The 25,018-nt window shown below is 39.4% G+C and overlaps 1 pseudogene; it reads left to right on the top strand.

Moving 5' to 3' along the window:
- Positions 1-825: 825 nt before the first annotated feature.
- Positions 826-2,591, top strand: LOC138921991 (actin-related protein 2/3 complex subunit 5 pseudogene; annotated as a pseudogene).
- The last annotated feature ends 22,427 nt before the right edge of the window (positions 2,592-25,018 follow it).

Raw genomic sequence — 25,018 nt, 5'->3', positions numbered from 1 at the left:
GGCCCTGAGCTAACATCTGTGCCCATCTTCCTCTACTTTATATGTGGGACGCCTACCGCAGCATGGCTTGTCAAGCTGTGCCATGTCCACACCCGGGATCTGAACTGGCAAACCCTGGGCTGCCGAAACAGAATGTGAGAACTTAACCGCTGCGCCACCAAACTGGCCCCGCCAAGGGTATTTTTTTTATATTTAGTTTCTGCCATTGAACATAGTCTATTTCATACCAATTATTGTTGTGTGTACCTGGAAGTAAGAAACCTTTAAGATTTTATCCAAAGTACTGACATAAATGAGGAGGGTAGTGCCAAAGACAGAATGCTCCCACTGCAGATTTCTACTGCAGCCATGCCAAATCATTTTTAAGCAGCATTTTAGCCATGATAAACCAGCCAGTCACAAAATCACCTAACTATATAATTTAGCTATAGTTTTCCCATTCTTTTTTCCCTAGGAAGATAATATGACATTCTAATACTTTGTTGAAATCCAGATATATTATATATTTTGCATTTATTAGTCTGGTTGGTCTTTCAAAAAAATAAATTTGACTTTTCATAATTTATTCTTAGTGAACCTATGCAAGATCCTTGTGATTAGGGCTCAGTTTTAAAAGTACAGTATTTAAAAATCCTATTATTCATTATTCATCAACAATAATGGCTGGCTTTCTAATCATATTACTCTAACAGGACTGTAGATCATATAATTGATTCTCTTTCCCAAACTGAAAACTGGAAATGTATGTATACATTCCAACCTTTTGGCAAATGTCTATATCTTTCTGATTCTTCAGAGAACGTTAAAAGTTTTTTGAGAAAGGCGCCGGGCTGTGGGTGTCTATCACAGTGGGCTTGCTGAGGCAGAGGCAGCATCGAGAGGAGGCCTTTGCCCCCAGGCCGGATCGGGGATGTCGAAGAACACGGTGTCGTCAGCCCGGTTCCGGAAGGTGGATGTGGATGAGTATGACGAGAACAAGTTCGTGGACGAGGAAGACGGGGGGCGACGGGCAGGCCGGGCCGACGAGGGCGAGGTGGACTCCTGCCTGCGGCAAGGAAACACGATGGCTGCCCTACAGGCAGCTCTGAAAAACCCCCCATCAACACCAAGAGTCAGGCGGTGAAGGATCGAGCAGGCAGCATTGTCTTGAAGGTACTCATCTCTTTTAAAGCTAATGATATTGAAAAGGCAGTTCAATCCCTGGACAAGAATGGTGTGGATCACCTCATGAAGTATATTTATAAAGGCTTTGAGAGCCCCTCTGACAATAGCAGCGCTGTGTTATTGCAGTGGCATGAAAAGGCACTTGCTGCCGGAGGAGTAGGGTCCGTTGTTCCAGTCTTGACTGCGAGGAAAACCGCGTAGTCTGGCAGGAACTGGATGTCTCCTGCGGGTGTCGGAGTTGCTGGTACAAAGACCAAAATAACCAAATGCCACTGCTCCCCTTTGGGTAGCATCTGTTTCGCTCAGCTTTGCCTTCTTGCTTCCCTTTTCATATTTGTAAAGAAGAAAATTACATATCAGTTTTCCTTTAATGAAAACTGGGATAATATAGAGGAGATGTTTTAACAGGAGTGTTTCCTGCTCTCGGAACTATTTCAGTGACGTGTATACCAGTCTGTATATAATATGATTTACATTCAAGTTCAATTGTGCAATTTTTAACCCCTGTTGACTGGTGTTTTTGTTTTTTGGTTTTGTTTTTGACTAACAGTGAAAAATTTGATCAGGATTTGAGGCCAGTTTCCTGACTCATTGCTAGCCAGGAAATGATCTTTATAAAAGAAAATATGTTTGAGAGACTGGCAGCTATTAACATTGCAAAACTGGACCATACTTCCCTTATTTAAGCAAAATGTGTTTCTGGAACAAGTGGTGGGTGAACACCACTACCAACTTCCGGCTTTGTCTCTGCTTGCCTTCAGATCATGTGACTTTAAGTATGCCTCTTCCTCTCAGCGTCCCATAATCATGGCCTCTTGATTTCTTCGTGGTCACCCAGGGTCCAGAGCAAGGAAAGGAGTCTTGCTCTACACAAATGTATCTGTAACATACCAGAGCCTGTTTGGCGTGAGCGTACGACTTTTGTTCCAATCATATGGCCCTATTTGGAGAAACTGCTCCAAATCAGAAAGGATGTGGAAACTATGATGTAGTTCAAACTCTGGGCAGCTTCTGAATGAAATGCTGTTTTCTGTAGAAATACAGTAGCTGCCTTAGACATTATGAGGTATATAACTAGTATTTAATATGCCCTATAAATGTCTTCAGTGTTCTTCAGGGTAATTGGGATCTCAGAAGATTTGGTTCCGATCCAAACACATACACATTCTGTATTTTAGCTCAGTGTTTTTTAAAAAAAGAAAATGCCACACAGGAAAAAGTGTTTACTTCGTTGGACTAACCCAATCAGTTCTCAACAAATGACCGGTGCTTATAAAAAGTTATTACTCAGTAGCAAAAAGAAACCGCCTGAACGCATATGACCAAGAGAAAAATCAGCCTGTGTTTAGTATTTACAGTGGACACCAGTTTCATAATCACTGACTTGTGTGAAAACTGGTGCAGAAATTCTGTAAACTCTGCTGTTTTTGATACTGCTTTTTGTTTTGTAAAAATGATAAAGTTCAGAAAATAAAATGTCAGTGTTGAATAAAAAAACAGTTTTTTGATAACCTCACTATATATTGTTACTCTATAAAGCAAAACTTTTTGTAAATAAATTTTATTTTTGAAAAAATTCTCACCCTTTCAAGTCTTTCAAGGTACATTTTTAATCTGACAATTTGGCAGTGGAACATGGGGAGAGGAAAGGGCAGGCTGTCCACCCAGATTTCACTTCACATCAAAGAAACTATATCTAGAAAGAACCATCAAGTACTCTAAAAACATATTCCTCCTTAACTGGGAACTGTTTTCCTTGAAACACTTCAACTTGGGGCCTGGAATTTCTCTTTAACTCTTACGTTTGTTCTTCAATTTTCTTTTAAGAGTCATTCTACTTGATGGAAAAAAACCCCATAAGTAACATGAGATGAGGTGTTTCCTCTCTGTGATCTATTATCATAACATCAGCCCATCTCTTTTCTTATTCTATTTACTGCAAATATAATTCAGAGGTGATTTATTCTTGTCCTCCACATTTCTTTCTCAAGCCTCCATTTATTATAGATTTTAATTGACCTCATGCTAGTCTTATGGTTTCACTCTTTTCTATTTGCTCTTTCTGTTATATTTTCTACGTATAATCAGGATTCTTTATATATAACATTGTTTTTTTAAAAATCAGCACACACAACTTCCTAAGTGATGTAATTTAAGGAACATTGGGGAACATTTCTCTTTCCTCTCAAAAGTCATTTATAATGCATATTGGCAAGTAAAATTGCTTTAAAACAGTTGAAGCTTTCCTTCTGCAATTTTAGGATAGGCATGGAAATGCATGTAATCTTTAGAGAGCCAATGTTTTGATTAAACACCCACCAAGTATTAATGACTGAGGAAGTCCTTTATCAAATCGGGTTTCACTATGAAGAACTAGAGGAGAGAGCACAACACTGCCTAAAATGGTAGGACACCAGAACATCATGTCGTTTATACCCATAAACATCTTTTTCCTCACACAATATTGCTCTTAGGAAGCCAGACACATCACCAAGCCTAGGGTCCCACAGTTCCCTCTGTGCAGCCTCACCAGTCACACTGGCCCCAGCCAATGTGCTTATCCTGGATCTCCCAGCACTGGTCTTCCCTTCCCCCACTCAATTTTGGGGTTTTATTTTTATTTTTTAGTCTAACTTTTGGCTTAAATTAAGATCCTTGAATTTGTATCCTTCCGTTCAGGAACTCTCCCATATACCACCTAGCTAACAATTCACTTCAGATCTTTCTTCTTTGGAAGGCAGAGGGGTTATCAAGGAAAAATGAGAATGATCCTGCTTTGATTTTGCCCGGCTTCAAGGGGTTCTCATGCCCTCTTTATACATCATAGGTGGCTTGACGTATAGGTGCTGGGCTCTCTCTTACATCATTATAACCTCTTGGTTTAGTAAGAGACCCATTTTCTCTTTCTAGGAAATCGATTTCTGAGAGGTTTCAATGGAAGTATCCATAACAAGGAATTTGGATGTGGACCACAAGAAGGCTAGGGGCATGAACATGCATCACTTTTGCTTGGAGGTCTTTAGGTGAAGTGATGACTGCTGTGAAAAGGAGTCCTCCTCAGATGCTTGTACAGCCCCAGGGCCCAGGCAATGCAAGGCACCTTGAAATTAGGGGTTTGGCAGTGGATGCTGATGACTCAATTTCAACAGGATTCCTGTGCACATTAACAATGCCCAAATATCATGGCCATTTGCTGCGCTATCATTCACTCCTCTTAGACAGCCCGTTCAAGTGTCTGTCTGTTCCTCCAAACTTCAACTGATGTTTTCTTTCTCGTGAATTTCTCCCATTACTTCTTTTATCCCTCAATCCCTAGGAATGCCTACAAGCCTAAATACGGAGCCTCACCATTTCCCAATCCCAATCTCTCAAACCTACCTTTCCACTCCCTATGGGTCATCATGAAAATGAAAATATATTCTTAGCATTTTTCAAGTGTCCCAATAAATTTAGTGAAGCTGTTTTAATTTAAGAACACGCAAATTTTCTTTTCAAAGAGTCAAAAGTTCTCTTACTTCATGCAAAAAGGTACTCTGGCGCTGCTAGAAACCAACTGTATAACTCTTTCTGTGAGAAGAATGGCCTGTTTTCTTTCTAGACAACTGATTCTCAGTCTGTCTGCTCATATGAGTCACCTAGGGATCTTTAAAAACACTGATGCCTGAGTCTCATCCTCAGACTGATTTAATTGATCTGGAATGAGGCCAAGATTTGGGAGTTTTTAAAAGCTCTAATGAGCAGCCAAGATGTATGACATTGGTCTAGTCCATTTGCACCTAACTCCCTTGAATCACAGAGAAAAGGAACTATTTGTCTCATAACCTATAGCCTGTATTTTAAGGCAAATTCTACCCTATGATACAGCTGCTATTGCTTTGATTTGACAATTCCAAACAGCAATTTTTCAATGCCTCTTTGATTTCTTACAACAGATATTCAGAGAAATGCTTGAGGGCATCAGATTTGGCTCAAGAGAAAAAAGAGGTGTATACATGTTTCAGCATTTTTTTCCCCTCCACGGAACAGAAGGAAGTCAAAAGATAGACATGTCTATTGCTTTGATTGTGGTGATGATTTCACAGGGGTATGCATATCTCCAAACTCATCAAATTGTATACATTAAATATGTGCAGTTTTGTTTATCAGTTACACTCAAAAATGCTTCTTTTTTTTTTTTAAAAAAAAGATACCTAAGCTAATCCACCCACACAGTTCCCCAGGAAGATTTACTTCATGCCTATGTAGCAGAAAAAATTGCTATAAGAAGGATCTTTTATGTACAGAATTATAATGCAACTGCTAGCTATTTATGAAACACCCATCTAAAAAAATTAATTTTCAAATGTTCATAGAAACTAAGTGGGAAATGATTTTTAGCATTCCGGTGTAAATTTCTCTACGACAGTCTTGATTCTAAATTTCACATTTGTTCTTCTGACAGTGTGTCCTGTGAATTTCAGAAGAGAATTCCTTACTTTTTTTCTTGAAATCATAGATCTTAAAATGATGTCTTAGACTCAGATATAATATCATTCCTACGACATTTGGTCTCCAGTTCAGCAACGTCAGTATCTCCTAGAAACTTTTTAGAAGTTCACATTCTCAGTACCATGTCAGAACTCCTGAATTAGAAACTCCGCATGTGGGACCCAACAATCTATGTTTTAATAAACCCATGATTTGGACACATACTAAAGTTGAAGACTCACTGATATAGAAGATACAGACATTTATATTTGCACTCTGGCCCTAGAGAACTTTTCAACTTGACTTGGCCCTAAAGAAAACTTTGGAAATCAGTTTATCTATTGTTTTCCCTAAACGAGGATCCACATGGACTTTGTAAAGAAAACCCCTAAAGGAGCCAGGACCACAAAACCATTGCATGATACTTTTAATATTCTTTAACTTCCTTTATACTTTTTGCTTCTTGTTCACTTTAGAAATAGCCAAGGCCAGGGGCTGGCCCCGTGGCCGAGTGGTTAAGTTCGCGCGCTCCGCTGCAGGCGGCCCAGTGTTTCGTCAGTTCGAATCCTGGGCGCGGACATGGCACTGCTCGTCAGACCACGCTGAGGCAGCGTCCCACATGCCACAACTAGAGGAACCCACAACGAAGAATACACAACTATGTACCGGGGGGCTTTGGGGAGAAAAAGGAAAAAATAAAATCTTTAAAAAAAAAAAAAAAAAAGAAAGAAATAGCCAAGGCCACACCCATGTATTTGTTTTATCTCAAATATAACAATGTTTATCTTAATATAAATATCTGCATGGAATTCTCTTTAAAAATCTACAAAGGCAAGAAGGAAGACATTCTTGATAGTCTGCTCTCTTCTAGGAGTTTGTATTTGTTCTCCTACTGTCAATAAGACTCTTCATTTCATTCCAAATTTATTACCCTTCCTTGTCCCTAAGAAAAACCTCAAGGGAAGCTTAATGCTTAAGTCTGGTGAGTAATTTCCCTCTTTTGTGATGTTCATGTTTCTGTTTTCTTCTTCTGTTTCATGTAATTCACATCACCTCATTTATCTTTGTGATTTCCTTATAATTGAAATCCTATTCCTGTTCATGACAAGAAGTCTCGCTCATCTTCGCAGGATTCCTATATGACCCACTGCATGCACGCACAGAATCATTAAACTTATCATATCTTAGTCCAAGTTCCTTAGAAAACAGAGCTTATAACAAAGCTTAAATTCTAATGTTTCACTGAGGATGGAGTGGGAGGAGTGTGAAATCCCAGGGAAGCAAGTGAGGTGACAGAGGAGGAACTGAGGCAAAAAAGAAAACACAAAACAAAGGAAAAATAAATGTAACAGGTTGTATGATCAAGCTGGCCACAGCTTCATAAGGACACGTAGCTGTTTGCTTGATCTCATGGGCCATCCCTTGAGAGGATATATGAAGCCATTGTATCTCGGAAGAATATTTGTGAAGAAGAAAATGAGTAGGAATTATCTAACAAAATCTTTTTGCTTACTGTATTACACTGGTTCGTACTTGCCACACAGAATATTAATTCCCGAAGTCTCCAGGTTGTGTTACTGAGCTCCTCCAGGCAGCCACTAGGAAAGTCAGATCCCCTCATCCATGATGCAGGACGTCATATAAACCAAGAAGAGGTGGGAAGAGCAATAACTTCTGTGGGTTGTAGCCCTGGGGTGTCCGAGCTGTGGTGGCTCCTGCTCTGAGACCATGTGGAAGCCTAGTATCACCCTGAGAAGCGGAGAAAGCTGGCAGTGTTAGGAGAGGTGTCCATGAAAATGATAGCTGAGGCTCTCCACGAAACAGGTGAGAAAACTTTAAGTGGTGGTTTTGGGTCATGTAAGGCCAAGAGAATCAGGGGAAGTACAAAAACCATGTTAACCAACTGTACCCCTCCAATCTACTTGTACTCTGAGAGTGAAAGTGAAGAGCCAATCCTTGCAAACTGGAATCTCCTAAAAATATAACTATTTTTGTGACTGCTGCTGTATCTGGTCTTGAGGCCGTAATAGATACTCACCATCTTCTCTTTTACCACAGCTCCAGATTTCCGTCGTCATCTGCCAGCACTTAATCCCATCTGGGTTGCTTAGCTGTGGGGTGAACCAGAACTTCATTTCCAAGGCGTCTATGCCCTTATTAGTCTTTCCCTTGTTGAGCCACTGTTACTAAAATTGCCCATTTTTACTAATCTCTTGAGATAGAAGCATCAAGAGATGTCCCAGTGAAACCCCCGGGTGTGAGATACACTCCCTTTTGCCCTTATTGTGCAGTAACATTTTTGTTCTTCATAGTAATCAAAGCATATTCCATTCCCCAGTTCAGTAACTCGTTACTTGCTTTCCCACTGATATAAGGAGTCCCAAATTGACGGGTGGTAACTGCATCTTCTCATCTAGTGGAATTCTTCACGTGTTCCTGTCAGTTTATTCCCCCTCTGGGAACTATGACCTCTAATCTGGGAGAGCTAAAGATTTCACAAGTGGGTCTGTGAGAGTAGTGGTGAAATGGGTCAATCCTACATTCTGTGTATTCTAGCTATTAAGGACAAAGCACCATATATTTTTTGTCGCTTCAGTGTATTTACTGCACTTGGGGACACTGCTGCTATCTCATATCTGTTTTGAATGGGGTCCGTTTTGAGAGAGGGCTCTTCAGCAAGTCTAGTGTGACGTACAAGTTGCATTAATCCTTGGGTCATGTGACTTAGACCTGATGATGCTAGAGGTATCCGGAGTGGATAATGACACTGTGTGAAGTCTCTGGCAAGTCCCAATAGGAAAGCAGTGGAGCAGACCTCTACAGTTCTGAAAATAAGCCGTGTTCTTCATGACAAAAAACTATCCTTCTAAAACAAACCCCAAAAATCAGCTCCCAGTGTGCTACTGGACCCTTGTAAAGACTGAGCTCCTGGATATCGAGTGGCTAAGAGACCAGAGCTGCTCATCATAAACCGGGTATTATCAAATCTATTAAGTTGTAAATTGAAGCTGAGTTAAAAAAAAAAAAAGGAGAAGCTTATTAACTGGGTCCAGAATAAATCATGTAAGAGACTGTTATTGACTGAAAGTTTGTACCCCCCGAAATTCATATGTTGAAGTCCTAACCCACAATGTAACAGTATTTGGAGACGGGGCCTTTGGGAAGTAATTAAGGCTAGATGATGGGGCTCCCATGACCTGATTAGTGCCCTTATAAGAAGAGACACCAAAGAGTTGCTCTCTCTCAGTGTGTGTGCAAAGAATAGGTCACATGAGCACGCAGTGAGATGGTTGCCACCTACAAGCCAAGAGAAGAAGTCTCAAATTGAAACCTACTTTGCTCTCGCTCTCACTTTGGACTTCCCAGCCTCTAGAACTCTGAGAAAAGAATTTCTATTGTTTAAGCGACTCGGTATATGGTATTTTCTTATGGCAGCCCGAGTTGACTAATACAAAGACCAAAACAAAACAAAAATTTACAGGTACAAAAACATAGAATATTAAAGATAGAAGGGATCTTTGTGAATTTATCAATTCATTTTATAGGTAACTTGCAGAGTTCCTCAAAATCTACAGAAATTGAGAGAAAGAGGAAATTCCTTATGTTCCAAAGCTAAGTATGACTAAATGGGACCAACCCTACTGTTCTTTCCATTAAAGCACTTGGCTGCATTTAAAGATGGACAATGTGAATCAGAATCCAGAGAGCTCCATTTCACAAAACCAGCTACCGGGATAAGGGTAGTACTCACAATTCAATTTACACACCATCCAATACCTCAAGACTGTTACCAAGGAAGGTTCTAATGATGTTATAAAGCATATCACTTATGTAAAAATGAATGTCCTTTAATTTATACGTCTTTCTAGAAAAATTCATAGCTCTTTTTTGCATCTCATATGAATGGAAAGGAAAAAAATAAATAAGGAAGGAAGAAAAAAGTAGGCTGATTTGGTTAGATTTGTATTTGAAAAAATAATTATATAGATCCTACTCTGTCAGTGCTTCATAAATATTACCCATTTGAGTTTATAACAAACATAAAGTAAGTTCCATTATTATTCTCTTTTTACAGATGAAAAAACTTTGTGACCTTGACCAATTTTTTGTCTCAGTTTTCTTTTTTGTTTTGTTTTTTTTTTTTTTTTGAGGAAGATTAGCCCTGAGCTAACATCTGCTGCCAATCCTCCTATTTTTGCTGAGGAAGACGGGCCCTGAGCTAACATCCATGCCCATCTTCCTCTACTTTATATGTGGGATGCCTACCACAGCATGGCTTTTGCACCCGGGATCCGAACCCGCCAAACCCAGGCTGCCGAGAAGCGGAACATGCGAACTTAACCGCTGCGCTACCAGGCTGACCCCAGTGTCTCAGTTTTCATATCTGAAGTTGACAATTACATTACAGTTATGGAATAAAATGTCCTTATTCTTAGGAAATTCAAGCAGGAAGTGAACAGTGGGAGATTTTATTTTCAAAAGTCATACTGAGTATCACAATTCAAAAGTTTCAAAATTATCGTAAATCAGCAAAAATCATCACCAGAGTTTAGCCTTTCGCAAGATTCACAAATAACAAAGAAAGGCTAGTGTTTGTCATGACAAAATTAACTGATCTCCCTTCATAAAACAATGCTGAAATAAAATTCATGTTTTCAGCAACTGAAATATTAGTAAACCTGTTGTTAAAATGTCTGTGAATTCCAAAAAGAATCCTCAAACTGCAGAGAAAATAAGTTTACAGATATTGCAAATGGCCCATATTTGCAGCAATAAGAACAAAGTGTTTTTATCTGAGTTGAATGTCTTTATATCACCACTGAGATTCATTTCTTGGGCAAAAGCTAGAACCTATTTTCCCCAAAGTTCTAACTCTGATGGAAAATCAACTTCAGAGACAATAACAATCTAGTTGAAAAAGTTTCTCATCTGAGACACTCTGGGGGAGAAAACCATCCTTTTGGCTGTTGACAGATAACGTTAAGCAGTGGACCATGAGATAGAACAATATCCTTCTACTGTGCACTAACCGTGCCAATCAGGACTTGTCATGCACTGGAAATTCCCAGAGAGCTCATGAGATGTCAGTAGGATACTTAATGAGCAGCAAATTTCCTAAATGAGTGTATGTCTATCATAGAGTGTAGAAATGCCAATCTATTCTGCACAAGATTATATCTTGCCTCCATTTCCATTCTTTGTGATATTTGTCACAGGGAAATACAACTGGTATACTGAATGGCCTTGCAGAAGAAGAGAGACTTTTGAAGATTCCTGTCATAGCAGTCTAGATTGTTCTGAGTGGGAAATGAAAGTTTGTGTGTTCTTAACTGATTTGGGCCCCTTAACTGATGCTGTTAGTGCCCTATGCCTCTACCCTTGGCATTGACCTCAACATACTAAAGGCTGCTTAATGCAAGCACTTGCTACTCTCTGCTTGAAGGCTTGTTTGGAGCTACCTCAGTCTCTGTAGTGGACAGACCAAAGTCCCCAAGAGAGTTAGTACCCCAAGAAGCAGCTCTCAAACAATGATGGGCAGGCCGGAGGTCCTTAATGGGACCGAGCTCCAATTGTTTGCAGTAGTAACCACCTTACTAATGCACTGTTTATGGCTTCCTCTCTTTCTTGTCTCACTTCACTATCCCCTAAGGAATTTCCAAAGAATAACTTCCAAATAAAATACCTGCCTCTGATTCTGCCTTTTAGGGAAACCCATGAACACAGACTTTCATTGATGAATTTTTAAAGCCCCTTTGATGGGAAGTAACATCCCTCTAGGCCATCAGGCCCAGAGTGAATCATATATATTTTATTATAGATGAAATAATTTTTTAGTAAACATCAATGCTGTCCTTTAAGAACAAAATATCTCACAAAATGCATATGCAGCTTAAAAAATATTTGAAAGGAAGCAGTTCTGTCTGTTTTGGCCTGCTGGCAGTATGGAGTTCACATCTTATTAGATGCAACATATATTTACATAGGTGAACCTAGGTATTTTGAGTATCACTTGTAGGAGCAATTGTTTTCATCTGCTTGGCCTTTGCCTCTAGATTCCCTAAGTCGTTTCTTCACCTGATTCATCAATATAGACTTAGATAAGAGCAAGATCTTTACCAACCAACACTTCTTAAACCTTGGGATAACCCTTGTATGGCTTTCCTTGAGAAGTTGGGAGCGGCATATTCGGGAAAAAGGTATGAACCAAGAGCAAAGGAAGGAATAAAGATTTGTGTTAGAGAATTAGGGAGGGCAGCATCCCCAGTGTTCAGGCTTTGCTGACATTCCTCTTCCTCTCCACCCAACATCATTGCCACTGATAAATCTCAAGTCTTTTAGATTTGGGTTGGTGCTTTGAGGAGAAAATCCCATGGGTGCTTTTTTCACAGTTGTGCCTTTATTACCCTGAGAAATATGTCTCCAGAAGTTCTTGGTGGCCAGGGAGTCCCAGGCAAAATTGTAAAACAGAAAAAAATATGTGCTGGAGTCTATGACCTCTCTCTGTGACAATTCATGACGCTCTCATCCAAGACAGTCTTTCTTTCCTACTTTACCCTTTAGACCCACTGTCAGGAAATATCTTCACTTCAGTTACTTACAAATTAGTTGCATTAGCTCTCCTAAAAGTATTTGAATTCTCCTTAATTATGTAATCGACCATTTTGTATCTCGTTAATCATATTTTGGACACAAGCAAGTAGGTGAGTAATGGCTGTAGGGAGTGGGAAATCTTCTGCTTAGAAAGGATCAACTCACAATTGCCTCTTTATCCCTAGAATTTCCCACAGCCATTTCTCCATAGAATTTATGTCTTTCATGGACCTTAAGTGAAATCATTCGACCTGTAATTTTGTTTCAAAGAATTGCTATTATCTGACTACATGGCAAACAGTATGTATTCACTGGACCACTTGGAATGAAAAGTGTGGCAAGGATAATAATTTCTTTAAAATTTGCCATCGGATTCTTCATAGTCTTTTTTTCTTATTGTGGTAACATTGGTTTTTAACATTAAGTAAATTTCAAGTGTATATCATAATATTTCTATTTCTGTGTAGATTACACCATGTTCACCACCCAAAGACTAATTACAATCATCTCTATGCACATGTGCCTAATCATGCCTTTTACCCTCCTCCCTCCCCACTCCCCCTCTGGTAACTACCAACCCAATCTCTGTCTCTTCATAGTCTTTTAAAACTCATTTTATTTGAGGGTTCAAATGTTGCTTTCCTGAACAATAAAAAGTATCATAAGTGTGAAGTCAGTCTGGTCCTTTACGGGAAAAAACTAAATGGGGTCAGTACGTCTTCAGGTGAAGCATGTAAGAAAATCTAGTAACACATGTCCACCTTACAGCATTTTATTGACAATATACAGAGCCGCATTGATCCCATTTCTACCCTATGAGGCCTGATGCTAACTTAATCTCAATTTAAGATAAAAATTTAGACGCTGAGGTAGAAGGCAGCAATAGGAAAGATTTGTTCTCTTCCTTGCAATTCTCTTCCTTGCAATACATGTAGCATGAATGGTTGTTACTTGATATTCTTTCTTACATATTAGATTATGAAAGGACATTATTCTTTTTAAATAATGCTAGTCATAGTCATATTATTTAGTGTACTTAGGTAATTTATTAATAGTTAATGTAAAGACAAGCATTTAAAAATTAAAAATGGTGTCAGCAGCTTGTTCAGGATTAATTCCTGTTGAAAAAAGACAACTCATATTTTGGGTTTTTTGAAGGATTTTTTTCTATTTCTGTGAAAAACACCATTGGAATTTTGAAAGAGATTGCATTGAATCTGTAAGGTCACTGGGCAGAATGCTCATTTTAACAATATTAAACTTTCCAATTCAAGAACACAGGAAAGCTTTCTATTTGTCTTTCAATTTCTTTCATCAATGTCTTATAGTTTTCTGTGTACAAGTCTTTCATCAACTTAGTTAAATTTATTTCTAAGTATTTTATTGTATTTGACGCTATTATAAATGGGATTGCTTTCTTAATTTCTCTTTTAGATAGTTTGTTGTTAGTGTACAGAAGTGCAACTGATTTTTGTATGTTGATTTTGTATCCTGTAAATTTATTGAATTCCTTTATTAGTTCTAACAATTTTTTGGTGGAGTCTTTAGAGTTTTCTATATATAAGATCATATCATGTGCAAACAGATATAATTTTACTTGTTCATTTCCAGTTTGGATGCGTTTTATTTCTTTTTCTTGCCTAATTTCTCTGGTCATGACTTCCAGTGCTATGTTGAATAGAAGAAGTGAGAGTGGACATCCTTTTCTTATTTCTGATCTTAGAGAAAAAGCCTTTTGCTTTTAATCCTTGAGTATGAGGTTATCTGTGGGCTTGTTATATATGGCCTTTATTTTGTTGAGGTACATGCCTGCTATACCTGATTCGTTGGGAGTTTTTATCATGACAGGATGTCGTATTTTGTCAAATCCTTTTTCTGCATCTATTGTGATGATAATATGATTTTTATTTTGTGTTCTGTTAATGTGTATCATATTTATTGACTTGCATTTGTTGAACCATCCTTGTAGCCTAGGGATAAGTCCTTCTTGAATATGGTGTATAATCCTTTTACCATACTGTTGAATTATGTTTGCTGGTATATTTTGTTGAGGATTTTTGCATCTGTGTTCATCAGGGATATCGGTCTGTAATTTTCTTTTCCTGTATTGTCCTTGCCTGGCTTTGGTATCAGGATAATGCTGGCCTTGTAAAATGAGATTGGAAGTGTTCCTTCCTCTTCAAATTTTTGGAAGAGTTTGAGAAGGATTGGTGTTAATTCTTTAAATGTTTGGTTGAATTCACTAGGGAAGTCATCTGGTCCTGGACTTTTCTTTGTTGTGAGACTTTTGATCCTGATTCAATCTCCTTATTAGTTATAAGACTATTCAGATTGTCTATTTCTTCATGATTCAGTCTTTGTAGGTTGTATATTTCTAGGAATTTATCCATTTCATCCAAATTATATAATTTGTTAGTATATAATTGTTCACAGTAGTCTCTTATGATTTTTTGTACTTCTACAGTATCAGTTGTAATATCTACTCTTTCATTTCTGATTTTATTTCTTTCTTTTTCCTTAATTTTTCTCACTAAAGGTTGGTCAATTTTGTTTATCTTTTCAAAAAACTAGCTTTTGTCACATTGATCTTTTCTATTGTTTTTCTATTCTCTATTTCAATTATTTCTGCTCTGATCTTTGTTATTTCCTTCTTTCTGCTAACTTTGGGCTTATTTTTTTCTTTTGTTTTTCCTAGTTCTTTGAGGTGTAGATTAAGGTTGTTTGAGATCTTCATTTTTTTCTTCATGTAGACATTTATTGCTATAAACTCCCCTCTAGAACTGCTTTTGCAACATTCCATAAGTTTTGGTATGTTGTGTTTTTGTTTTTGCTTGTCTCAAGATATATTTTGATTTCTTCTTTGACTCATTGGTTGCTCACGAGTATGTTATTTAATTTTCACATACTTGTGAATTTTCCAGTTTTCTTCCTGTTATTGATTTCTGGTTTCATACTACTGTAGTCAGAAAAGGTAGCTGGTATGATTTCAATCTTCTTAAATTTGTTAAGACTTGTTTTGTGACCTAACATATGATGTATCCTGGGTAATATTCCATGTGTGTTTGAGAAGAATGGGTATTCTGCTTCTGCTGTTGAATGGAATGTTCTTTAATATTTGTTCTTTAGTATTTGGCCCTTGGAGACTGTTTATACTACCCTGCACAACATACCCTCATGTTTAAGGTGAAGTTGCTTTGCATTAATGATCATTTCTCCTTAATGTGATTAAAATAATTTTCAGAGCCTTGTGAGATAAAGTGGGCAGCACCCATTAATTTGTCTGTTTGCTGCCCCAAAAGGAAAAGAGAATCCTACTATTTATAATATTTCATGTAACTTTTGGGGTAATAATATAACATTTGCTCTGAAAATAGCCCACTGCTCACTAAAAATATTACCCAGCTATGGAAAAGTCTGACTCTTGTCATTCCCCTACAACAAAATTCAACTTGTCTTTTCAAAGGTTTAGGAAGCAAGTAGTTTTTTTAAAAAGGTAATTCTCTATAGAAAGAAGGTTAAATAGAATATTAAATAGATTTACTCTTGCTTTTTATGAACCCCAGTATGCATCTTTATCCCTTCTAAACTGCAGCGATAACTTTAGCAAGTGTCCTAGATGAGGGCTTTCCAAATTGCAATGTGCACAGAAAACCCCTGGATATCTTGTTAACATGCAGATTCTGATTCAGTGGTACTGTGGTGGGGTTCAAAATTCTGCATTTCTAACAAGTTTCTAGCTGATGCTGGACCATGTACCAGTCTTTAAGTAGTAAGCAGTCATACATGCTGAAGGGTCAAATTTATTCTGCCCAGAGCCCTGGTAGGAATAAGTTATCTTAACCCTTATTCCTTTCCATTTTGTGTTTTAGCTTGGCATGAGCAAAAGTGACCCACTTTGGGATAAAATTGCAGAGTTTGATTATAGTTTTAGGTGCTCTGAGGCAGAACCAAGTATAATAATTTTTTGTGAGATTTACACAAAATTTGGGCTATCTCTTCCTACATCCCGAATTGCCACATTTAGCTTTTTGCACCTAGCTTGCTTTGAATTAATCCACACCAAAGCATTCTCTGCCTCCTCCCTTTCTTGTTCCTAGACCTGAAAAGAACTCAAATATCTGCATCCAGCACAGCAGCCACACACTCTTTTGAAAATCCTATAGAGCACACTCAAACGGAGAAGCAAACTGCGAAGTGTGTTTGAGGCCTGTTATCTGCCTCCCTCTCATCCCTGTTTAATTTCTTTGGACACTTGCACAGGGGAGCCCAGGCTTTTCTGATCACTGTAGTCCAGGACACGTTCCACTGGAGAAGTTGGCGACTGCCTCTGCAAACGGTCCTTCACTCTGACCAGGGTCTTTCTACAGCTCATTGCAGTTTGCGATATTCTGCACTGGTGAGCCTGACAGTATATCGATAAGTTGCAGCAACAGAAACAAAAAAAGAAAACAAAAACTGGAGCAGTTTCTAAAGTAGGAAAACTGCTATGACTTTCCCCCACTACAAGAAGACAAGCCATTTCATTAAAACTGAGTTGATTGGCTTTATAAAGCTTTCTCATTAGAGGCCAAGCTGGTAGCTAACAGATTCTGTTCCTTTAATTTAGTGTGTCTCCTTAATGGACCAGCACTACGTATGATTTTAGGATGAGATGAGCAGGAAGAAGAGAAGAAGGGGGTATTGTTTACAAAGGCTCCTACTAGAAAGGCCCTAATTAATTAAACAATACTGTCTGACAGGCCTCCTCTGTGTACTCTGCAAGGGATGCCATGAGGAATGGTGCTTTGAGGTGACATAATCTGCAAGATATACACTGCCCACAGCACTCGATTGCTATTAGGAAATGGTATTCTTAATAAAATTAAAGGAAAATGCCAGGGCCTTTTCATTTCCTGGGCATTATTAGTGTGAGCCTGACAATTACTGACAGCTAGTCAGAACATTGTTTGTATTCTTTGCTCTCTGGGCATTTCCTAATTATGAATAATAATTCCATTAATTATGCATTTGAAACAAGTAAATTATTCCAGCAGAACAGCATAATCAGTTGCATCAGAGAGCCTTCCGGGAAGCCCCCATGCGGCCTTGTTGTAGCTTCCCCGTTTGCAGCTCTCTCCAGGTACTTTCAGGAAGTCAGGAGTCAATGGCTTGTCTCCTAGCACAGGAAGGCATCCATTAGTAGATGCCTTTGCAAATGAAGTCACATCCTTTGAAGTAAGGGTTCTTATTCATTTATCTAGGTTTAATGACAGCTTCATGCTTTGCTAGACTTACCCTGTGGGTGACCACCAGGCGATGCTACAGGCTGACAGTGATCATTTGCTCCTTTTCCAAACCTTGCAAAGGACAGGTCCTTCCTTGGCAGCTCCTAAGGGTTCCTGACATTCATGTTTCATCCCAGCTGCCAGCTGGACCTCCCTGTTGTATTTAGATGTTCTGATCCTGGAAGTAAGCCTCCCCCAATCATAAAATTATCCTCAGTCCACCGACAAAATCAAAGGTGTTATTAAAGTTACTCAGAGGAGCCTCCCAACCTTCAAATTTGGTGAACAATTACTTCCTATAACCTTCTGCCTTTCCTCCCTCCCTCCTTTTCTTTATTCCTTCCTCCCTTCCTAAATTTGTGTTGATATATGAATGCTTGGATCCCTCAATTATAACATATCTTACTCCCAGCCATTACTGTGTGGTGCTGGAAAGATTACCTTTCTGGATGTCACTGGAGTGGCAGGTCCCAAAAAATGGTAGTCAATTTTTTTTAATATTGCATTTCTTCTTCTCAGTATTTCTTTTATTATCCCTTACTTTTGGGGATTTTATTCTTTCCATTAAGAAAAAGCAGACAAAATGAATTAATTTCAAAATCAGAGTCAGAACTACCAGCAATAGCAAGTGACACAAAGAAGCAAAGGGAAGAAGGTAAAACATTCTGTAGTCAGTTATTCTATTGAACATAACATTTACTGTGACCCTCCTGGGCAGCTGGTGCTGTAGGGGAGGAAGACATTTCCTCTACCCGCAGTGGATCCTTCTGGCCAGAAAAAAAATTAAATTCACATGAGACAGAATAACAGGAGAAAATTAAACAAAGCTTTATAACATGTATACATGTGAGAGGCTCAGGCAAACCGAGCAACTCAGCCAACTGGCCGAGGCTACCTGTTTAAGTATCTCCAGCTACAGATAAGGAAGACATTTGGGGCAGTGGTTTGGGGTTTCAAAGGAGAGGAAGGCAACCCACGTAGAAATGGAAAAGCAAATGTTTGGTAAATAGAACTTTGATAAGAGTGAGCTTAGCAAGGATCCTCCCAGTCTACTGGAGTCCAAAGTTATCTATGGTGATGACCTGTCCTGGGGACAGGCCTTCATTTTAAATTTATTTTAAGCAGTTAGGGAGGAAAGGTCAAATGTTCTTGCTGAGTCTGAGACTTTATTGTCTTCAGCTCGAAATAGCCTGCATACCAGAGTGGGGCATCTTGGGGCAGCCTGCCCTGAATCCCATCAGTGCCCTGCCAGGCCCGGTATTTGTGTGTGTGTGTGTTGGAGGGAGGGGGAGGAGAAGGGAATGGGTATAAATATGAATAAAAGATACATATTTTTTTGTCAGGGAATACAAACTTTATTTGATCAAAAGGAAGCTGAAATGTGACACAAATTGAGTCAAGTCACACAATGACTCCAGTTCCATGTTTACTATATTTACTTTTCTTAACAGCTGAACGTGCTGGGTAGCCAAATGTTATTTGGCTGTATAGAAGTGGTTAATGAGTATCTAATGAGGCATCACAAAACACTAATTACACTTGTAAAATTAATAGAAAAGCTGGAGATGCAGAAATCTACTGTGTGATTAGGTGTGGGAGCCAGGGATATGTGCAGCTTAGATTTCCTTTCAAGAAAGAACTTGCTGTTCAGCTGCAAGAGGTGCAGTTGGCTGACAGTCTTCAGTTCTATCACCCTCAGGATCCAACTCAGGTGTTATGGACTGAACATTTGTGTCCTCCTAAAATTCACATGTTGAAATCCTAACACTCAATGCAATGGCATTAGGAGGTGGGGTCTTTGGGAGGTGATTAGGTCATGAGGAAGGAGCCCTCATGAATGGCATTAGTACCCCTATAAGAAGAGACATGAGAGACTACTTTTTCTCTCTCTGTTCTCCACCATGTGAGAATACAATGAGAAGACAGCCATCCTCAAATGAGGAAGTAGGCCCTCACCACACACCAGATGTGCAGCATCTTGATCTTGGACTTCTCAGCCTCCCGAAGTGTGAAAAACAAATGGCTAAGCCATTCAGTCTATGGTATATTTGTTATAGCAGCCCAAACTGACCATGACATCTTTCTAGCTTATGCCATGCTCTTCCTGGACGTCCCCTAGTCAATGGCTGTACAGAGTGGGATTACTAAGGTCCGGCTATTTCTGCCCAATGCAGAGGTCTAACAAGCAATCTTTGCTACCCAGCATCCTACTGGGTTGGTTGAGACTGTCAGATCTGCATTGTGGGCTAAGGCTCTCTCTGCCCAATCCTGCTACCTTCCTCTTTATCTTTCTCAGGCATTATCCCACAATAATCTTCTTGTACTCATAGCTCTGTCTCCATGTCTGGATCCCGAAGGACCCCAATGAGCCACTGTATCTGCCTAAACCTGTAACTAATTTAAAGAAAAATATAAATAATTTTAAATCAAGGCCAGAGACTATAAAATGTCTGGAAAATTCTCTACCCCTAATAAATTTTGTTTCCCTAGGAAAGGAAGTTTTGTTTCTTTGGGCAAATCACCAAGCCAGTGTAATGGCTTTTGGGGAGTCTCAGATGAAAATTGTGTAACAAGAAGGAGGTTTGGTAGGGACTGCTCCAAGTACAGGGAGTGCATTGTCTCTGAGAGATTAAAAATAATAAAGTCAACTAAGTTTGTATGCTTTTATTATCAACATGTGCTAAGTAAATTTTTAAAATGTCAGTGATAAAATAGTTTTCTCTGTCAGGGTAGAATGCTCCTGTGCCTGCCACCCCCACTTTGGCACACCACTGTGAACTGGTTAAATTATAAACTTGAAATAGTCTTTCTTTTAACTACTTTTTAAACTATGAAATCTCAAATTCTCCCTTTTCCAGTCCCTTATTATAAATTTGGAAAAATCTTTTATATTTGGGCATTAAATTGTTGTCCTATTTAGAACTCTAATATCACATTTATTATTTTAAAGATCTTACAGTTAATATTGGGTTTGTGTGTCAAGAGGACTGGAATAATAGAGGTTGTGGTTTGTTCCCCTTCCCACTTCTCCTTCCCTTAATGTAGCACTTTATGTGTATGTGTATATGTTAGTGGGGTCTGGGTCTGGGAGATTTCTTTTATCTCGCTCTTACACATGTAGCTCCTCCAGGTTTGGGAACAGGGAGGGAAATCACGGGCTTAGAAATGCTCGTATGTAACTGTTGCCTGTTGGAGTCCCATGTCTCACTCTAATTTGGTTTGATTCTGCCTGGCGCTATTGATACGTAGGTGGTGTGGATGATACTTGGGGTAGGCATCAGCTTTACTCTTGATCACTCCAGCACTGAGGACCCCTACAGAGCAGTAATGTATTATCTCCCTCTGGCTCCCTGTCGATATTCCATACTTCCAATCCCTTCTTTGGGTTGAGTGTTCCAATGCTTGGTCAGTCAGTGGCCTGAGAAACTCTGAGCTCCTCTTGGAGCCACAGGAACTGCTGTTGTCCCCTAATCTAAGAACTATGGCAAACTGGGATGGAATGAAGATGCTTCCATATTTTTCCAAGCCCTCCTATGCCATGATCTCTTGAAGCCTTGCTGGCCTCAACCTCTGCAGTGGGACTCCCATCTTCAGAAATCTCTAGATCAGAAAGTGGCATCAATCTCTCTGTTTAGTATGCACCAACCTCCAGAAAATGCCTGTCAAACTACTCCCAAAATTCTCTAATGACTGTGGTACCAGGACATCCAGATGAGTAAGGAGGAGTAGAGAACCCAGTTCCCCTTCTTGCAGACTCAGCCATAATTTATGAGTGATTCTCTTAGAACAGACCCATCACTATCACCACTTGGATTTAAGAGAGTCTTGGAGAGGGAAGGGAGGAGCCTTTCTTTGGGCACCTTGCATGCTCCCCAAACTTCAGGTATGATTCTCCTTCTTCCTGTTTCTAGGTCTTGGCCAATTCTGGGATGAGAGGGTGCATGACGGTAGTAGAGCTGATTCTGTTGCCTCTAAATACCTTTGAGTAGACGGTGTTCATAGAAAGACTCTCTTGAGATTAAGTGGATTTATAGGATCTTTTTTTTTTTTTTTTAAAGATTTTATTTTTTCCTTTTTCTCCCCAAAGCCCCCCGGTACATAGTTGTGTATTCTTCGTTGTGGGTTCCTCTAGTTGTGGCATGTGGGACGCTGCCTCAGCATGGTCTGACGCGCAGTGCCATGTCCGCGCCCAGGATTCGAACCGACGAAACACTGGGCCGCCTGCAGCGGAGCGCGTGAACTTAACCACTCGGCCATGGGGCCAGCCCCGATCTTTTTTTTTTTTTTACCAATTGTTTTTCTTCATAGGCTAACTGGGGAAATCTCACTCAAAATCCCATAAATCCAATTTCTTACCTCTAAAATGAGGGATTAGATAAAATAATCTCTAAAAGTTTCTTTCAGTTCTAATAGTGTGTCAGCTATCTCTTACCAAGACTGGAATTAGATTACTTCATCACCCCTGAAGCTCATTTATTTACTCATCACACGTTTATTGAATCCTAACACTTACTCTATATCACATCACTACATAATTTGTTACATATGTCTCTTCCTATTATACCATAAGTTCCTCAATGGCAACGGAACTGTGTTTTATTCTTGGTGCATCCCTGTCACATAATGGACCCTCAATAAATCTTGTTTGAAGGAATGTGTTTTTTTATGCAAATTAGATTACTGACTGTCAGTCATGGCTTGTGGTTAAAAAAATATAGATGAGCAAACCAGTTTCTGTTATTCCCTTCTTATGAGGCCAGCACCATGTCATGATTCTGGAAGCTTGAGGGGAAACAGAAGACATGGTTCCGACCTCATGAAAAACAAACTCTAACCGGGAAAGAAAAATGAAACTAAAGAAGATAGAGCTGTGTCTTAGCACACAAGCTGGAGTTTTCCTAGAAAACAGATGAGCAAGAGATCAAAAAGCAAATATACTTCTAGTCATGTGCTCTTACAACTACCATGATAAGACATGAAATAAGTGGCCCTCCACTGGGGGTGAAAGAACACCCATTTATAGCTGAGGACCCCACGTCGCAAATATATACCATGCAAGCATTAGTTGTTCCTGCCGCCTGGTAAGGTAATAGAAAGTTGCAATTAAGTCCACAATCTCCAGAGCCAACACAGACCTTAGCTCTGTTATGTTACGAAAGTTAATAATACTCTCTGTGCCTTAGCTTCCACATATGTAAAATGGGAATAATCATAGAATTTTCCTCATTGGGTTATTATGAGCATCACGTAAGTAAATATAAGTAAAGAACACGGCAAAGCACTTAATTACTGCAATACCAATGTTAGCCTTGTTACTAAATATATCACACTGCTGAGGTTGTGAAAATACTAATGCAGAATTTGTGTTAATCTTAAACAACTAACAATCAGAGCCCTTGATAGGAGCTACACACACACACCTTGCTCATGCATTGCTCTCCTGACTTCAGTGAGCATCTTTATGTTATTTCGGATTCTCTGTTGGGCAATTTGCATATCTCTATTTCATTAGGGTTGGTTTCTGGAGATTTATCTTATTCTTTTATTTGGAAGGAATTTCCTTGTTTCTTCATCTTTCCTTTACTTTCTATGCTGGAGTCTGCACATTAGACAAAACAGCCACCTCTCCCAGTTTTCACAGACTGGCCTTGTACAGGAGAAGACACTAACCAATCAGCCCAGCCAGAGATTTTGGGTGCTTCTCAAACCTTTGTGCTATTCCAAACCACTGTCTTGTTCTTGGTAGCCCTCAGGCATCTAGAGCATGCCAGGTCTCGTTAGTGCTTGGAGACAGGCAAGACTGAAATCAGTCCCTTGAGTAGCAGCAAAAAACTTTGTGGTGCCAGATGTGTGGTCCAACTCCTTTGCTCCTCAGGAAAAACCTTGGAGCTGAAGTTTATCACCCGTTTGCTCTGCACTGAGCTGGAGGAAGAGCTGTGGTGTGTGCCCCTATGCTTGTTCAAACTGCTGCTTTGCTCTCCGTAGCCTCCAGGACCTGGCATATGTCAGGTCCTGTCAGCTCTCAGAGACAGGCAGGTTAGAAGCCAGTTTCTTGGGCAGCAGCCGGCAAAGTTGGGTGCTAAATGTGCAGGCTAACTCCTTCCAGGGAGAACATGGGAGTTAGGTTTTGTTGCCTGCTCGCTCTGTGCTGTGCCAGGTGGAAGAGCTATGGGAAGTGCCTGCATGCTTGTTTAAAACCGCCACTTTGTCCTCTGTAGCTCCCAGCCGAGTACCATATGCCAGCCCTTCCAGCTCCCAGAGACAGGTGAGTTAGAAGCCAGATCCTTGGATGTAAATACCCAAGAGACAGCACTTGGGGGACAAATATGTAATTAGGCATAACAGTGACCGGAGGTGGATTCCCCAGGAAGCAAATGATGCTTCAGCATCATCAGGACCTCTCAAGTGCATGGGCCCTTGAGAATGCTGGGAGTTCCTGGGGAGTTGTAGAGTGCTCGAGGTGAGGAGAAGAAGGGAGGTTGCAAACCGAAAACCAGTCTATGGAAGCATTGCTGGGAAATCTCCTTTTCCAAGACAATCAAAACTTGTTGTCATTTCTTTTCTCATTACAAATAATTATTCAATTTTCTGCCTAATCTTGTATTTATTATATCATTATCCTTATAGGTGCACCCCAAAATTGTATAAACTTCAGATCCCACAAAATCTGGACCCAAACTTGCAACTGACCTCTTAGTTTCTTCACTAACTTGTATTATTTGCTCTGAGACCCTTTCTCCATCCTGCCCATCCCATTTAATTTCTGTTGGTCTCCTCAATTCTAATTAGTGGGAGAAAGGTAAATATTCCCAAATTATTTCCTTTTTCATGAATCAGCAAACTAGGACTATAGATTTGATTTGGAATGTCAGTGAAAGAAGAGCTATTGTTTTATGTTTACAACTGCATTGTATTCAAATTGGTACTAAAGCAAATTAATTAATTATTTAATTAATTTCATTACAAGTAATCTAGGTCTCCAAGGCCATACCATCTTTCGATCAATTATAGCCTTTCATGCTGATTCCATTCTTTCTTTGGTAGGGACTAGCACACAGAAATAGAGTACTTCTGTCTACTATTTTTGATTATATAGCTGTTGATCCTGATTGATTTCTCAAGGTGGTCAACCTAAAATGCCTCACATTCTATGCACTGATGCAAGAATATGGATAATTTACCTGCTTAAAAAACAACAATGTCTATTTTTATCACCATCATCATTATCATACATTATACATATAAAATAGCATGTTACCATATATAACATATCTAAAAAATAATGAAGTGATCAATACAACCGCTAGCCAATACAATACCTTTGTGTGATTCGAGAAAACTCTACTTCAGGCTGTGCATCAAATTCTGGTCTTCCCAGGATTTCAGAAAAAATGGCAACATAGGACAACTCAACTTCCCTGTCCTTCCACAAATATCAATGATTGGACAGCAATCCATGAACTAACATAGCTCTGGGAGACCTCTAGAGTCCACTTAGGAAGTTTTAGCAACACAGTAGAACACAAAAACTG

The sequence above is a fragment of the Equus caballus genome, chromosome X (genome assembly GCF_041296265.1).
Source record: "Equus caballus isolate H_3958 breed thoroughbred chromosome X, TB-T2T, whole genome shotgun sequence".
Taxonomy (NCBI): domain Eukaryota; kingdom Metazoa; phylum Chordata; class Mammalia; order Perissodactyla; family Equidae; genus Equus; species Equus caballus.
The sequence above is the reverse complement of the archived record's forward strand: the minus strand, read 5'-3'. Positions and strand labels throughout refer to the sequence as shown.